At 43.7% G+C, this 17,044-nt stretch overlaps 1 protein-coding gene across 1 annotated transcript in view; it reads left to right on the top strand.

The window, feature by feature from the left end:
- The first annotated feature begins 4,129 nt into the window (after positions 1-4,129).
- The window catches only part of TAGLN3 (transgelin 3), a 154,634-nt gene continuing 141,719 nt past the window's right edge, over positions 4,130-17,044 (top strand). Inside the window, exon 1 of the mRNA XM_086934416.1 lies at positions 4,130-4,271. The gene's annotated coding sequence lies outside the window, so the exon portion shown is untranslated. The remainder of the gene's footprint in view (positions 4,272-17,044) is intronic.

Below are 17,044 nucleotides of genomic sequence, written 5' to 3'. Positions count from 1 at the left end.
GAGCCAAGTGAGGGATATGGTTGTGGTCCCGACAATTGAAAGTGACCACAACCCACTTTCCTTAACCATGGCCCAGTGGTGGTGTCTTCCTAAAAAGGGTCCTATTAACCCTGTAGTAGCTCCCCCCGATGAGTCTGTAGTCTCTCTCTGTGGAAGGCGCCTAAAATGGGCTAAATTGGTCCTCTCAGAGGAAAGGGTTGGAGAAATCTCAACCCTCTTAAATCAAACAGTGTCAGATTTGGGGTCGTTCTCGGAAGGGGTGGGTAGGGTGAGTGGGGTCTTTGTCTCTCTAGTGGAGGCTTTGACAAACGTGTTTACCATCCCTGCTAGCAAGTCAGGAAATAAACGAAGGAAAAAACAAGGTAATGGTTGGTACACACAAACATGTAGGGCACATAAAACAACTCTTGTAGAGGCAGTGAAGCACAAATCCCATAGCGTTATACTGGAAGCAAGGAAGGCCTACAATAGATCCCTTAAAATTGCTAGGATGGAGTGGGAAGAGAAATTTTGGGAGGACCTACTCCATGCTAGCAAAAGTAAAGATTCAAGGGGCTTCTGGAACCTTGTAGGTTCCCGGAACAGGCCCGAGGAAACTATGAGACCCTGTAATATTCCCCCACAAAGCTGGGTAAAACACTTTGGGGCTTTATACCTCCCGGCAGATGGGGAACTAAATGTTAGGGTGACCTCCCCACTGGTATCCGAGCCCCATACCTATAATCTCTTTACACCTTTAGAGATCGAAAAGGTAATTGGGTGGGTAGCCCCCCGCAAGGCAGCAGGTCCAGATGGTCCCCCGGGGGACCTTATGCGGGCATATCCAGTGGCGTGGGGAAGGGTTATTGCAGCTCTCCTTAATGACATTATGATGGGAGGGCCAGTGCCCGATTCCTGGAAGTGGGCGGTGGTGGTCCCGATTTATAAAAAAGGATGCAGAGAAATCCCAGGGAACTACCGCCCCATAAGCCTGATAGACTCCACCCAAAAGATAGCAGGAAAAGCTATACTGGGTAGGATTCTCCATTGGGTGGAGGAAAATAAAATATTATCAGACTTCCAGGCAGGCTTTCGGGCAGGAATGGGGACGATAGAGCAGGTGTTTAGGTTGGCACTTCTTGGGTGGAAGGTGGTGGAGCTAGGCAAGGGCAGTCTATACCTGGCTTTTATAGACCTGAGGACTGCCTTTGACCTAGTCCCCCGGGAGGAGCTATGGAGGGTGCTTTATGGGCTGGGACTGCCTCCTTACATCCTGTCCCTCCTTATTAGCCTTCACGCCCACACCTTTGCTCAGGTCCGCTGGGGAAGAAATGGAGAGCTAACAGAGAAAATACCAGTGTCTAGGGGTGTGAGAGAGGGATACGTTCTGACGCCCACCCTTTTCTCATTATATGTGAATGGGGTGGTGGAATATCTCCAGCAAGAACCAGCCGACGCCCCCTGTCTCGGAGGAGTGCGGATCCCCACCCTGCTTTTTGCGGACGACACGCTCTTGATCTCTAAGACTCCGCAAGACCTCCAGAAACTGTTAACCCGTTTCCAGAACTTCTGTGTTGCAAAGGGCCTAGTAATCAATGTGGATAAAACCAAGTTTTTAGTCCTTAATCCTCCAAGGAAACTGGGCCGCCCTCCTATTCTCAATTCTGTTGCCTTGGAGAAAGTATCCGAATTTGACTACCTCGGAATTCGGATCACGGATAGCATGAACTGGTCACCTCACATTGCTAAGATGGTCCTCAACCACAAGAGAGTAGGAGGTGCCCTCCTGAGGGAATTCCGGGCATCACCAAGGAGGTCGCTTACCCCAGTAATAAACATCTACAAGGCCAAGGTAGTAACATCAGCCTTGTACGGGGCCGAACTGTGGGGGCATTGCTGTCTGGACTCCTTGGCAACAGCAGAGAGCAAGCTCTTGAAATCCTTAATCGCCATCCCTCCGAGCACTCCAACAGTACCTGTGCTGCTGGACACAGGTTGTAAGAACATTAAAGACCAAGCCCGGCTTCGCCCACTCCTTTTATGGACACGTATCTGGAGGGGTGAAGAGTTAAAATCGTATGCTGAAGGGTTGGCGGAGATAATGAGCTTGGGCGGTTGGGCAAAAATTAGATGGCTGAGAGACACCAAAAAACTCTTGGAGGAAATTGGACTGGGGGACTGTTGGTTATCAAGATCGGCTCCACCAAAAGAGGTTCTGAAGAGACATTACTGGAATTGGGTTGCGGAACAGCTAGTTACAAACTCTGAACATTGTAAATCCACAGCTGCCTTTTTAACAGTAAAAGATGCAGTAGTCTATGAGCCTTATCTGGACCTAATTACTCTTCCAGTCGATCGAGCACTGTATTTTAAATTTAGAGTGGGGCTCTGGTGTCTAAGTGGAAATCTGGTGCCCACACGTCCCCTTTTTGTGCATGTTGTCCTACTAGGATAGAGTCCATTACGCATATCCTATTTGAATGTCCGGACTATGCAAAACCCAGGAGTTTTTGGCTTAAACCCCTTTGCCGCAATATGGGCACACGTAGTTATCTAGTAGCCCTGCACATCCTAATGACGGACACTTCCCTCCCTATTGTTTGTGGTATAGCCAAATTTTTAAAACCGTTTTGGTTGATTCGATGCAGGAGACTGGCAATAGCGGTTTAATTCACTTTTAGTTAATTTATTCTGGCATTATATGTCCTTTTATCCTTTTTAAATGTGCATTTAATAATTGCTTTTTTAAATAATGTCTTTTGTAGTTTTGTAAATGGCTGTATTTTGTGTACGCTTACAAGATATCTTGCATATCGAATAAAAGCTCAATCAATCTTACCACCATTATATCCTAGAACTCCATGGGGGGACACAGATCTCTGCAGCAGGTGCGTTAGTCGCATGAGATAAATCAGAACAAAGTTGCTACAACATATGTTCTTATTTGTTCATTACTCTGGTGGAAGAATTGAAGAAAAAATAAGTGCACTGTCAGAGTAAACGCCTTGTGGCTGCTCCTATTCTGTTGCCAGCCCTTCACCGCCAGTGCTTAATTTGTAAAAGAGTGCCAGTGACCAAGCTCTGATTAGAAGATCTCGCCAGTGCAATTAAACATTGGTGCGCCAAATACCAAGGCTGGTAGCCTTAAATCCACCCCATGCCTCTTTAATCAACCAAACACGCCCTGCCCTTTCATTTTACTCTTGTAGTTCCCTGCATTCTCCGTTTGCGGCGGTTTTGCCGTCTTTTCCTTCCTACTCCTTTCCGAACTTTGGGGCTTGTTCGCAAGATCCTTTCTTGTAAATCCAAGTACCTCACTTTTTCCCATATTAAAAGAGAGGCACTCGCGGCGCAAAGCTTGTAAGCCCCTTTGTGTTGTTCCATCTCCTGCGCCCGGTAAGTATCTGATGTGGAAACATAAGGGGTGGTCCCCAAAAATAAGTGCGGGTGGTCCCCGCCGGAAAACACAGCTCAAATTACGCAAGATGTCGCCTAAATGTATAGCATTGAGAGTATTTTTTTCACCTTTCAAGGACTGATGATCCCTACCTAGATGGTATACTTTCGTTTACCAAGAAGAAATGACTTTTATTTTATCTTAAAAAGACACCGCCAAGCTCACTGAAGATATATATTGTATCAATAACCGTAGGACAAAAATATGATTTGCCGTTATACAACTGTACGTTCAAGCTTTACTATCAATCAATTATAGTTGCAAATATCTTTACCAAAACACGTTTGTTTTGTCCTTTAAGGTAAAGACGTCGATGCATTCAGTTATGCCATTCAATTATTAAAAATATAAATATCCATGTTACATAAGTACACGCGCACATTCGAGTTGCTTTAGTGGGATGGTATTGTATTGTAATTATCAAAACGTGTAAATTAATACATTTATAAAGTGACTCCATACCATAACTAAGGCTGTGGCGAACGTGGTTTATAAAATGACTGTCCAGCTTTTTCGTCCTATCTTAGGCGAGAGACTTGTATTTTGTTATTTCGGCACAAATATCTTTTTCCCCCCCCCGAAGAGATCATTTTCGGTCTTCTGTTTGGAGAAACCCTAGCAGCGCCCCGTTCCCTGGGAGTTAATGATTTTGATGGGAAAAGCCCCGCCCAGTTCTGACCGTGCGACAGATGGAGAAAGCCTTTAAAGAGCGCAGTCTACGCAGCAGCATCACAGGACACGCGCAGGGAGTGGTCGGACGAGGAACATATCTTGCAGCCCCAGCCCAGCAAGCAGCTGCCCGGAAATCACTGGAGACCCCCGCGTATCCCAGCAGGTACAGCGAGCTCCCCCCCTACTAACAATAAGCCATTATATTTGTGCTAGTTTATCGGTTCGTTAACTGTAGTTGTCACTGTATGTCTAAGTTATGTTATGTGTATTTAGGGCTCAAGTCTGGGGTACACCCGCTATTTTCACTGAGTGGACTCATCCACCCTACCAAGAATTTGGGCCCCATTAATAAATGTGCTTAACTCCTCCCCGTGTAATTTTCAAGCACCAGGACACATTCAGCTTGTCTGCTCTCCATCAGCAACAACGTGCAGGCGGGGAGGGGCTCTCTTCTTTCAGACTCCAGCTGGGCCCGTAACAAAGGACGAATTTGAGGGGTCATCAGGCCTCCTTTTGTTCGAGTCTCCTGGCTGGGAGTGGTCAGGAGCCTCGCACCTCACAAATGCAGCTGAGGGGAAGCAAAGGTTCACCTTGTTAACTCTTCACTCCTACTTAAGAGAGGCAGCTTTTCACTTTGTTCAGTTCCTGTTTAGGAGATATGCATGCATTGTAAGAATGTCAGATGTGGTTATCTTTCCCTGTATTTGCGCAGAATAAATTGCATTTATATAGCACTTAACCCCTGAGGAGTATTTGAAATAATTTAAATACCACTGTTTTTGTGTAGCGCTACTCATCTTAAGTGTCAGAGTGCTTCACATCACACATACATTTTACATATACAGTAAATCATATGTTTGTAAATCAATGTACAATATGTTTCACGGAAGGCAGTGAGAGTTACCAGATGTAGAAGTCGCATATCATCCATCATAGCTCACTGAGCTATATTAGAAGATTTACAATGCAACTTCAAGTAACATAAGGATCTCTGTGTTTGAAGAAGTAACCCACTTTACCTGTCTACATAAAATCAAATCTGTCATTTGCATGTTACATGATGTGCTTTGCGGGAGACACATTAACCCTCTATGCCACTTTGAGTCAAAACTGAGGCTGCCAAAACAGATCTTTCCAGCAAGTGCATTAACCTTCAGAGTTATCTTACCATTATTATTCACTGAGATTTACAGGGAACACGCAGATCTCTGCAGCAGGTGCCTTAACTCCATAAGATATTTTAAAGTACTGTCTTTGAAACCAATTACTCTATGAATGACAGGGGGAACCCATTAAACCAAACGGTACCTGGGTGAAGAATACTAAATTCAGAAGAAATTGGTACCTTGGTTCTACGGTATACATTCTTACTTGAAATAATAGGGAATAAAGAAAAAGTATTCCCTACTTAGTATTTATATTACTATGACCAAACTTTATCTATTTTTTTTTAACAATCTCATGTCTCGTCATGAACCGCACCACGCCTTAGAATTTTACTGAATGATTTTTTATTTTATCAAATGAAGAGATTTTTAATTTATATATTTCGTTTTCAATTTCAAACACATTTGTATATACATGTATTTTTTATATATATACAATAGAAGCCCTTCGTTTCAAAACTAGGATGTCTCACTGAAAAAATAAACAAGACATTCCTATCGAGATCAAACAGACTACTGTGAGGAAAACAAATAGATAAAAATTATTCAAACCCAATGTCCTTTAAGTCCCTCAACAAATTATTTAAATTAATCAAGTTTTTTATATCTGCTGTCTCTTTACAGTCGACGCGTTTCAGCCAATCAATTCTGGCCTCTTCAGGACTAGGGCTATTCGTAATCCATCGGGTTACAGAGTCATCTGGGGTTGGGAGTCATTTTCATGTTGCATCACGATTTCTCTCTTTCACTAAACTTTGTTTATATCCAGTTAGTGAAATTGAATAATGCGCTGCCGGTGCTTGGGTGATCTAAATCTCTCCCCGACAGCGTTCTGCTTTCAAGTAAACCGCCTCTTCGTTATTATGGCTCTCGTGTACTAACAAGGAGCCGGCCCAGCTGGTTGCTCTATTCCCGGGGTGTTTTTCCAATGTGTCTCTTCCTTTCCGCGCGAAGAAATCGTCGTTCTGGTGCACCATAAACACTTCAGTTCAAAACTTAAACATCAACTCCAATGGGTTTTGGCAAAACAACCAAAAAAATTAATTAGCAATGGTTGTATGCTTGTGCCAGTGCAACGTTGATGGAGATGATGCAAATGTCGACGTTTCGGTCTATAATGCTGCCGTCATGAAGACCATCATCAGGACCAAACCATTCATTGCAGGTAAAAACCCCCTGTAAATTCCCGTATGGAAATTTCCGTAAATGGAAAAGGGTATTGGACGGTGGTTTCCAAATAGAAGTCTGAATTACAGTGTGTCAAAGAGCGCTTGTAATGGATACTACTTGTGGAGAAGTGTCCAATATATGGAACCCAAGGAAAATTAATTTCCAGAAAACAGCAGAACGGTGTGCGCCCACAGGAGACGGACTTTAGCATACAACCATTGCTAATTAATTTTTCTGGTTGTTTTGCCATAACCCATTGGAGTTGATGTTTAAGTTTTGAACTGAAGTGTTTGTCATTTATACCTCTGTTCATCAATTTTTTGCCTTTTATTTGTCTCCCCATATCTCAAATTGTAATTTATATTACTGAATCTACATACATTTTTTGATGAATATACTTCTAGTTCTCTCCGTGTATCCTTTTCCTTCCAATGATTGATTCGTGTTCTTTCTGAACTCTCTGCACATGTGATATTCTATTGATACACCGGAGTCTTCTAAAGGCAGGCACACTAACTTGCCTTGGATCAGCTCTCGAGTTCAAATTCCATGTAAAAGGATCAAGGTTATTCCCTGTTTATGTGAGGCGGTATTTCAGCTAGGGCCTGCTAGAGAGTTCAAGTCTTAGAAGTTCCATGATGGTTGTGAGAAAGTCAAAGTGCCTCCAAGCAGTAGTGTGTCAGTCAGAGCAAGCCCGTATTGGTGGCCCTGTATTCAGTCTTACCCACTCTTGCTGGAGGGTCGGAGTGCCCTGTCACGCGTCTGCGGCCAGGTGGCGAGCAGAAGACGTGATGCTACGGTAGAGGCGTTGGTTAGTTAAATCGTTGCACGCTCCTCCATGACGACTCTCCTCTCACTTTACAGTGGCCCCCTCCTGGCATTTGGGGTTTGTGACCGTGCACACAGGAAAACGTCTCCTTCAGATCACAGGATTGCATAGTGTGATGGCCCTCTTCTGGATAGAGCAATGCACCAGGTCAACAGCCCTCAATCATCACTGCGGCCCCCATCTAGCATACAGAGGTCAGGAGCAACATACAGGTTTTCTGCTTTCACTTAATGCAATTCAGCCTCTGAATAGACATCTTTTCATTTCTCCTATTTCACATCAGAGGTCAATATTTTGTCTTTCATTCTTGGTGCATGAGGTTAGAGTGTGGCAGGAAGGTAGAAGACACATGAAAGTCATGCCAAATGCATTATATGTGTGGCTTAGATTCTTATTACTATATTCCAAGCAGGAGTGAGTGAGAAGTGATACAGGGTTTGCTCACCTACCCAAACATCTAACCATTCAAAAACAATAGGAGGGAACCCCTACTATGCTTTGCCTATCCCTCCACACCAGCCCAAGGGGATCACCCTATGGTGTTAAATGGATTCTTACCCACTGGGATTCTAAGTGGCATGCTTCATCATAGAGTCCTCGTCCTGATACCTTATGTATCTGGGTGGGCTCAACCTTGGTTGCCAAGGAAACTCTATGGTTATTGGGTGGGATCCAAGATTTAAAATAATCGAGGGTGTCTGAGGTTTAATTTTATTTTCAAAGGGTGGGGATTCACTAAGGAAATTAGTATCCTTGGTAACCCTGGGTCAGCATGTTTCAGCCATCACACCAATGCCTCACTGGGCTAGTTGGCTTTCACCAGGACCTCACAAGAATCCCGTTAGTATCCTATTTGTTTGCGTTCAGTTGTGAAACTTCCATTCACCATACTCATACATGCCATACATACCAACCCATTTGGTCTCTATGTTAGCATTTTTGTTTAGTGCGTCCTATTTAGAGCTTCATGAGGGTAGGGAGGCAGGTGGACCTTGTAGTCAAACTTATCTTTCCCCACATCCTGGATTCTTATTATACATGGTGCACTTCATTTCAACCATTAGATGAACATATGTTTATTTCTCCTGTTTTACATCATATGTTAATGCTTTGTCTCTAATTCTTGACACATTAGGTTGATGCATGGGTGGCTGGCAGATGCTGTAACTGTGCACTTTTACCTTAAAATAAGGACTGCCTCACATAATCCTACTTACTCCTCCATGACCCAAATATTTCAATTTTATGCAGAAGTATCTAAATTTGTCACACTGCAACAAAAAATGATTTCAAAACGTTTGAAGTTGTGTGCTTTATTTGCCAGTTTCAATCACTAAATGTCGAAGAGCTGTTTTCCTTGAAAGGAAGACAAGTTGCATTTTTGTAACTTTAGAAATTCGAGAGCGCTGGATATGGGTGGGTTAAATTTTGCCAGATTGTTACCGTGCTGTGGTATGGGTGATTTTGTTTTTTGCTCTTCTCACACCTACTTACTGCAGCGATGTTGTAAAGTTGGCAATGTTCTGTATTAAAACACAATAACACAGGTTCACTTTGTTGTTATGAAGCTCTTAGGTCTGGGAGACTGATGTAATTCACAGTTATGCTGTCTTTGAAATGAAAGATCATGTGTGCTTAGCTAGGGCTGGCTCCTTCAGGATGAGGTTACAGTGAATAGGCGAGCCCACAGGTTAGTGTTAATAAAAACAAGTAGGCCGTCTCTGGTGCACCATGTTGGCAGTGTAACGTGTAGAATATGCAAAGGTCTTATCAGCGAGCAAAGTTTAGTGTAGATTCTGATTACTGGTGATAGTTTATGGTGTCTCTCGCTGTTCCTATATCACCACACTTGAGTAGTTTTTAATATGCAAACTGGTAATATTTCCTCTGGAAGGCCAATATTTTCTCGAAAGTGCTAGTTGGAACTGGAATTGCATGTGCCTTTTTCTTGTGAGTTACCTTTGTCATCATTTCCATTTCATCCTTGGATACTGTGCAGCTGAGACTTCTTTCGAGGGGGAGCTGATACCTCTTACTTTGAAATTTATGTTCCATTCTTTGTGTGGGCATTCTGGTAGTACAGATTCCAGGGTGAGCTGTCAGGTTGAGCTGGTCAATGTGAGGGTGGTTTAGACCTAGTTACACCAACAATGAGTACATGAGAGATGTTGCTGCTAAATGTGGAGGTGATATTTTGTTTTTTTTGGGCGGGGGGGGGGGCAGTGTTTAATTTGTAAAAACATAAATCCAGAGTCCCAAACTCTTTTTTAAGGTTCTATTGCTGAATGTCAAGGTTGTCATAACCTTTTTCTTCCACTACCCTAAAATTACTTATTCTTGCTGATTGTTTTTTCATCCCCCTTTCAGCCTTCATGATTGCTCTCATATGTCTCTCCTTTCTTCCCTTTCTGTCTTTCTCTCTTGCTTTGTGTCATGGTCTGTTGGCGAAAAATGAGCCCCAATCTCCTAAAATGCATGCAGGTGGGTAAGGCTGAGTTAGAATACTTAGCATAGGAGAGTGCTCGCACATCAAGTGCGCAGGCAGCTAAAGCAATCACATCTACATGGAAATGTGCTGTATGTGGAATATTATGACTGGTTGAGTAGGATGGCAGTAGAGTAAGTTTGTTCAATTCTTGGGTAGAAGAAGCTTTACGCTGACAAAAGGCAACATTGTTTTATGCGTTACTTCCAAAAGTGTGAATCCTCTGGCTAAATCAGGAGTGTTTGCATGTGTACTAGAAATGTGCTCAAATGTACTCATGATGGACTTGTTAAACATATATGTGAGGGCTTAAGATCTAATGCCACTTCTTGTGATGACACTTCTTGTGATGCCATTCCCTGTGATGTCACGTGTTGTGCCATGTACCGTGATGTCACTCGCTTACTGCCTAACTATGTTAGTCCCCCGCTTCTTTTTTTAGGACTTGTAACCTGTTGTATTAAAGCACACTGTCACCCACAAGGCTATCCTGGTGCCGAGAAGGTGTGTGTACCTAGCCCAGCCTGCAGTAGATTGGTTAATTGAAAATTAAGCAAACACAAGGAGATGATGGATGGAGCGCTGAAACGTTTCAGACACTCACCCCCAGTCACAGATCTGGGTTGAATCCATCATCGTTCTTTAGGCTCAATTTGCCACCCCAGTTTAGAGCCAGCTATATGCAAATCAGTCTTCACACTGTTCCTCATGGGAATAGTCCATCCCAAACTGCCAAGCCAGGCCTTCCCTGGACCGGAAATAAGCATCCTGGGACCGGTTTCAGGGTAATTCCCCTGATAAGACAGGCTAGCTTGAATCCAGTGGCAAAGTGAGCAACTCACCCACGTCTGGGCATACACTGCCAAATTAGGGCAAACAAAACAAACACAAGGAGATGATCGACGGAGCACTGCGCCTTCACCCCCAGTCACAGATCTGTATTGAATCCATCATCGATCTTTAGCTCACTTTGCCACCCCAGTTCAGACCCAGGCATATGCAAATCAGTCTTGACCCTGTTCCTCATGGGAGCAGTCCAGCCCGAACTGCCCAGCCAGGTCTTCCCTGCACCGGAAACAAGCATCCTGAGACAGGTTCAGGTTAATACCCCTCGTTAGCCAGGGGTGGGTGTCTGAAAACTCCCTGTCTCATACAAACCTAGGTTGCTCCTTTGCATACTGTTGTTTGTATTAATCAAAAATTAGCGTTTCTGTTCCTATTGAGACACAACTAGTGTCCCGAGGGAGGGTAAGTGGAGAAATACGTTTCTAGGTTTAATTGTCTCAACATGAGACAATAACAAGTTGTGTCTCTTGTTGCCCTCACACATCCCAGGGGATGTCATGCTTCATCATTGGGCGTTGCTCCTCGTAGGGCCAGCACTGCAATGCCCTACGGGTCCCTCGAAAGGTCTCTTTAGCAGAGATCTTTTTATTTCGTCGTATAGTGAGTGAGGGTGTGAGTCTTGAAAGAGGTTGTGAAGGGTGAGTGTGTGAATGAGTAAATCAAAACTGGCTAGGGGATACCACATTTTTTTTAATGTGTTGGTTCCCCTGTTAGAGTAAAAAACAAAACGTAGTTTGTTGTTACTAGTGAAGTAATAATGTACCCTAGTCACTAAAAGTTCGACATGTTTTGCGCCTTGCGGTAGTCAAAACGATCCTTGGCGCTGCATCAGGACCAAAAATGGTTATTTATAAGTGGGAGATTCAATATAAATAACCCTTATATAACTAAGCGGTGGAGCGGTCCCCCTTGTATTTTGGTGAGGGTGGCACCAGCTCGTGGTAACCACAGGTATTCCGACTTATTAATGTTGTTCAATAGGCTTCATAAGCTATCGCATAGGAGCCAACACTGTAACGGGGGTTTATGCCGGGTGAACGTGTCTGCTACACCTACCCTCAGCCATACGTGCTACAAGATACAACTTGTGATTGTCTCATGTTGAGAAAATTGAGCCTAGAGACGTATTTCACCACTTACCTTCTCTCTGGACACTAGTCTTGCCTCAATATGAACAGAAACCCACATTTTGGAATAATAATATTACATGGAGCATGGTTACTGGACCTCAACTAGCTCCTAGTCCCCCATCTTCTTTGTTTGATATACTGTTGTTTGTACGCTTACCCCATCCCAGTGATAGGTTGCTGGTCTCCTAAACCTAATTTGCTACTTGTTTTAACTTCAGTGCAGAGAAGGGTGCTCATCTGCATTGACTTCTTAGGTCGCTGCTATAAAATGTATCTCGCAGTTGCACATGTTCCTTTTTATTTCGTTCTTGTTGTTATTTGTAAGTATGTAGGTGCATTGACCCCTTATATATTTGGATAGCTGCTTTACTACTTTTAGCCTATACACATAATATTGTATAGACAACCAAGGCCCTCAGGCCCTGTAATCAAAATAACGCCACAATAAATAAAAATTAGATAACTCCTTGTATTGATCCCAGAAAGGTGAATGCTGAGTCAGTCTGGCAACACTTGGCCTAGAAGTCACACAGACAAATATCGCAGTAAATACTCAGCCTGGTTGACCATCTCACTGGCGCAGGGACTGCACAGTTTATTCAATTCTATCTACATCCCTCTATATAGGAAATACTTCTTAAAGCAGCACTTTTGGTAACAGCCGAATTAAGTTTGTAATCACTTTCAGTGGCAGCTGGCACTGATCGGAGGGGGAGGGCCGGGGAGGGTGTAAATAAAAAATAAAAAACTTCTCTCCTGTCCACGTCGCAGCATCCTCCTCGTCGCGTGTCTCTACTCCTTTCCTCGGCCGGTACAGAAATAATCCAGGAAGCACTCAGGCTACCCTGTGCCAATCCCAGCATTGTGATTGGTCTGAGCACTGTGGTTCAGTTCTCAGAGAGGGAATGGGGGCCTGGGCATTTTCTCCACACAGGCTGTAATACAGCCTGGGTGGAGAGCATGCTATGTGCTTCGCTCTCAAACAGTCTTTGTTTGTTTTTCATGTTATGTACTGACGAGGGCCAGTCAGTTTGAGCAAGAGCACCGCACAACTAGCAGGATTAAATTACACATTTGGATTACAGCTGACACAGGCGTGCAGTGCCACATCTCTTTGTCGCATGAATGTTTGGCCAGCCCGAGCCGGGTGAAAATCACCCACCCCCTCCCCTGTTCCTTCAGCAGACAGCCCCACTTCCGGAAGCTGCTGTGCCCAAAGCAAGAACAAATAACATGATAATAACATTGAGATATTATCATTTTATATTTTCTTACACTGCTGAATAGCAGTGGGGTGACACTCCTTCACCTTAGTAGAGGAGCCACCACTGATAGCAAAGGCAGGAAGGCAAAGGATTATATTCACAAAGGAATTTTGGTGAAGGTAAATTAGCACTCTGTTACTACTGCTTTATGTGCTCATGCATTCCTCTGTGAATTGTCTCACCCCTTTCCCTTCGCCTGACCCCGTCCCTTGTTGTTGCTCCTATCATTCTTCCATGCCAAGTCCACCTCCTCCCTTTTACCCTCGGCCCCTAGCTGTGGTTTCCCCATGTCATGCCCCTCCGCTCCTCCCTGCTCTTATCGTCTTCCAGGCATCTCTGCCACCCTCTTCTATTGTTGTTTCCTTCACACAGTGCCATACCCCTTGCCCAGTCTTTATCACATGCAATTTCCTTGTTTCCCCACGTGCTTCCATCTTTTTTACCATCCTCTTTCCCTCGTCATTGGGCTTCCATCTTGCCATTTCCGTATCACACTCTTACGCTCTATCCTTAATATGATTACACCTCCTTTGAAAATCCCCTTTCCCCACCACCCAACTCACCAAATGCCTCAGTTTGGTTTGAACCCTGCCCGGAGCACCACTTACATGTCACCCAGTTGTATGGATTCAGGTGCCCAATCAAAGCATATAACTGTTACCACACAGTACCCCGTACCCCGATGAGCCAAAACTTTCTCAAATTAAATACTGAGAAGACTGAAGTCATAGAATTCAGTCAGAAGCCCTCGATATGGAGTCAGCTATGGTGGCCCCGGAAGCCGGTTGTTGTCCAACTCCAGCCGAGAAGGTCAGAAACCTTGGATTTCTATTGGACAAAAACCTCTCCTGCACGGCGCAGGTTAATCAAGTCACCTCTGCCTGTTTTCATACGATGAAGGTACTTAAAAAAACCTTGCCCTACATCCCACCCACCTTAAAAAAGACTGTTATTGCCGCCCTGGTAATGTCTCGGGTTGACTATTGCAACTCTCTCTATCTTGGTACGGGAGAGAAGCAAATGATCAAGCTGCAGGCTATCCAGAACGCGGCCGCCAGGGTTCTTTTGAACCTGCCAAGGCGTCACCCCACCTCCCGTGCCATTCGAGAGCTACACTGGCTGCCCATTAAGAGGAGAGTTCAGTTTAAGGCCCTCTGCCTGGCCCACAAAGCCGTTCACGGAAAAGGATCGGATGACCTGGCCAAACTCCTCCCGCGATATGTGCCCAACCGAATTCTAATCAAGACCTGGTCTGTGTGCCTGGAATCCGGAGAGTGCGTTGGGGTGGAAAATCCTTTTCTAATCAGGCTTCCAAACTTTGGAACTCACTGCCTGCTGAACTTCCCTCACAAACCTCCAAACTGAGGTTCAGAAAATCCCTGGAAACATGGCTGTTTTCTCTACCCTGATCTGCCTCACATCGCCTTCTAATCTACAGCGCCAAGATGCCGCGGCATTCGAGCGCTTAATAAAAATTTCAGTCAGTCAGTCAGTCATATAGCGTTTCATGTCATCTTAGGACACCATGCCACCTGAGCCTTCTTAAGGTCTCATCAGACCATGCTGCACGATGCTAGATTGTTACGAGTTATCATGCTCATGTGCAGATCAAACCCAATGAGCACACTATGTTGAGACATAGTGTTCTTTGGACCAGGCTCCCTTATTACGTTTTGTCATTTACAATAGATGTTGTGAGTTTATGATCCACAGTTCCTCAAAAAAGTTCAAACAATTACCCTTATTAATTAGGATGATATTAATTACGTAGTGGCTATGAAGAAGCAAATTGTAATCAATTTTTCAGTCTTGAAACATGCGTTGGCCAACAACCTTCGAATGCCCATTGCGTTAATTTTAAATAAACTACATCGACTTTAAAAGCTGAAGAAGAATTCTTTTTGGTTTTATACCTCTTGACCTCAACAACCTCTTCCGCACCCAATCCCTTTACATCTTTCCATGCTTTACAAGGAAAGCAACAATGTACCCTAACACCCCACCCCACATACTATTACATCACACTACATACCAACACACCCTACTTGATCACCCGCAGTATGACACAAAACCATTCCCCATTGCATTGCATAATAAACAATACCCCTTCACACCATAGCTCATCTTACGAAACACCTCAGAGTACGAGGCCACTCCCAATATATAATGTATGACACTTCACCACCAATGACCCCACCATGATAAAACACATCACGCCGAACCATGACTTGATGGCCTGATTAAGACATGTCCGCTCTGTGGACATCCACTTCTTTAACCCATAGGACGAATAAAGGGAGTGCACGCTGTATTACATTGATGCAATAGTAAATCTTCAAATTTGCACACAATACATATATTTATTGCTCAAAGATACACAACGGCAGAGCTTAGAAAATTCATAATGTGGAATCAATCCATTTTTTGTATTGATCACAATACATTTGCCTACAAAGGGCACCAAAGCATCATCCATTAAACCCAATTAATTAAAAAAGGAGCAAATTGGCTTATGGAGGAAATATATTGACTCCATATTGAACTCATAGAAGTTATTTTTCTCTTCTCGTCATATCTTTTCTCGCTTTGGTTGTAAGCCTTGCTTTTGACATCATCTCACATCTGGCTCCCGTGCCTGTTTTCCTTCTGTAACCTAGCAAGTTAATTACTAAGGAGTCAATTATCTTTTTCCCTGTGTCATCCTTTATTGATTTTTTTTCTCCTCACGCTCTTGCAAACACCATCATAATCATCAGGATTTTTGTCGAAAGTGCTAGCTAGCCTCAAGGAATTAAAGCTCTGAAATCCAAAAGGATGAAAATAAGAAAGAAAAGTCTTAATGCAGAGATGGAATTGGTATTATGAAGAGGGACTGGGAGTCAGTTAAAGTTTTGTACATGTTTGAATTACGGAAATTCTGATTCTAGTCCATTTGATTTTAGGCATTGTCAGTATCAATTGATCCTTAAACTGAGGATTCCTAATGAGGACAGATGCAGTGAGTCTGTGTTTCAGAAAAAGGCAGAGACAAAGAGGTCTTTATAAGTGAATGTAAGAGAATTAAATTCAATATTTGCAGGGCACAAGTCGTAAAAAAAAGAAGTGGGGGGACGCTGTCACCAAAAGTGACGTCACGACAGGAAGTGACGTCACGACAGGAAGTGGCGAGCTCCTCGTCCCAGAGAGGACAAAGAGTTAAGTCCAGCTGTTTGGCAGGGGGGACGGCGTCCCCTCGGTAAAATAAGTGAGGGGACGCCGTCCACCCGCGTGGTACCCGACTCGAGCCCTGAATATTTGGCTTAATGGGTAGCCACTGAAGCGTACACTTGGTGAGGATTATTTTTTACTTCTTGTAGTAAAGGGAACACTTTCACAATTGATGTTTGCAAAATGTGATTTGTTTTTTAAATATTCTTATAGAGGAGCTATTAGTGTTTCGATTCATACTTTGCAGAGCAAGAAAAAGTGCCCCAATACAGTATTAGCAAGTTGTGTAAATACAACAGAAGTTTGTAAGGGCTTTGGTGAACAGCACGTACGATGTTATAATGCAAATAAATCTTATTTGGAGGTGGCAGGGCGATCAAATTGGGCACGATGCCGAGTCTATCTTCAAAAGTTTGATTTCCTCCCCACAGAGAAGGTGAGTTTTCAGACTAGTTTAAAATTGTAGTAGGGAAGGAATATCTAAGAGGTCGGGTGTGGGGACAATACAGTGCCTCAGGGTCAAGGGGTGGAAAAATCACAGGGGGATAAGGAGGTGGGGTAAGTGTGAGGGCTTAGTGATGAGATGGAAACAAGGGGAATGTGGAGGTCATGAAAGCAATAGATGGGAAAGAGTTTCCTGCAAGTAAGGGGGCAGCAAGACATTGGATTGCTTTGAACATCAAAATTAAAGCCTTGTATTGATGTCTGTTTCTGCCATGACCCAGCCAGCCTTACGCTGAAAGGGAGGAAGTGGACTGGTGATAAGGTACATCGAAGATGACGTGACAATTTTGTCTATAGAAGGGAAAACATATTTTGAAAATATTACGGAAGTCAT

The sequence above is a fragment of the Lissotriton vulgaris genome, chromosome 8 (assembly GCF_964263255.1).
Source record: "Lissotriton vulgaris chromosome 8, aLisVul1.2, whole genome shotgun sequence".
NCBI classification, from domain to species: domain Eukaryota; kingdom Metazoa; phylum Chordata; class Amphibia; order Caudata; family Salamandridae; genus Lissotriton; species Lissotriton vulgaris.
The sequence above is the reverse complement of the archived record's forward strand: the minus strand, read 5'-3'. Positions and strand labels throughout refer to the sequence as shown.